Genomic DNA, 1,005 nt, shown 5'->3' with positions numbered 1-1,005 from the left:
CCTTTGGCGTCAAATTCATAAAATCCTCTCTAAAATCAATGGCCATAAGTTTAGCACATATGTTTTCTTCTGTGTAACTTATTGTTTCAGGTCTTTGATCCATTTTGAGTTAATTTTTGTGTATGGGGACAGATAGTAGTCCAGCTTTATCTTTTGCATGATGCTTTCCAATTTTCCCAGCATCATTTATTGAAAAGACTTTCTTTTCTTTATTGTATGTTTTTGACTGTTTTGTCAAAAATTATTTTTCCATGTACCTGTGTGTTTATTTCTGGGTTTTCCATTCTGTTCATTGGTTTGTGTTTCTGTTTTTCTGCCAATACCATGCTGTTTTGATTATCGTCACTTTGTAGCATAATTTGAAGTCAGGGAGTATGATACCTCAGGTTAGTTCTTTCTTTCCAGATTGCCTTGGCTATTCAGGGTCTTTGTGATTTCATATAAATCTTATGAATTTTTGGCCTATCTTTTTAAAATGTCATTGGGATTTTGAAGGGGATTGCATTAAGTCTTAATATTGCTTTGGGTAATATGGCCATTTTAACTGTGTTGATTCTTCCAATCCATGAATACAAAATATCTTTTAATTTTTTGTGTCTTTTTAAATCTGCATTAATGATGTTTTATAGTTTTCAGTACAAAGGTCCTTGAAATTCTTTGTTAAGTTTATTCCTAGGGTGCTCACTTCAGCAGCACATATACTAAAATTGGAACGATACAGAGAAGATTAGCATGGCCCCTGCGCAAGGATGACATGCAAATTCATGAAGTGTTCCATATTTTTAAAAATGTTCATTCCTAGATATTTGTATTGTTTTTTGTTACAATTGCAAAATGGATTGCTTTTTTCCATTCCTTTTTCTGAAACTGTATTGTTAGTATATAGGAATACAATGGATTTTTGTACATTGATTATGTATCATACAACTTTACTGTATTTGTTTATGGTTTCTAATAGGTTTTTGAGGAGTATTTAAGGTTTTCTATATAAAAATCATGTCATCT

At 31.4% G+C, this 1,005-nt stretch overlaps 1 non-coding gene across 1 annotated transcript; it reads left to right on the top strand.

The window, feature by feature from the left end:
* The first annotated feature begins 677 nt into the window (after nucleotides 1-677).
* Nucleotides 678-784, top strand: LOC114509057. The gene has a single exon (XR_003685607.1). It is a non-coding gene; the product is annotated as a U6 spliceosomal RNA (small nuclear RNA).
* The last annotated feature ends 221 nt before the right edge of the window (nucleotides 785-1,005 follow it).

This window comes from Phyllostomus discolor, chromosome 11, assembly GCF_004126475.2.
Source record: "Phyllostomus discolor isolate MPI-MPIP mPhyDis1 chromosome 11, mPhyDis1.pri.v3, whole genome shotgun sequence".
Taxonomy (NCBI): Eukaryota; Metazoa; Chordata; class Mammalia; order Chiroptera; family Phyllostomidae; genus Phyllostomus; species Phyllostomus discolor.
This window is presented reverse-complemented; position numbering and strand designations above follow the sequence as displayed.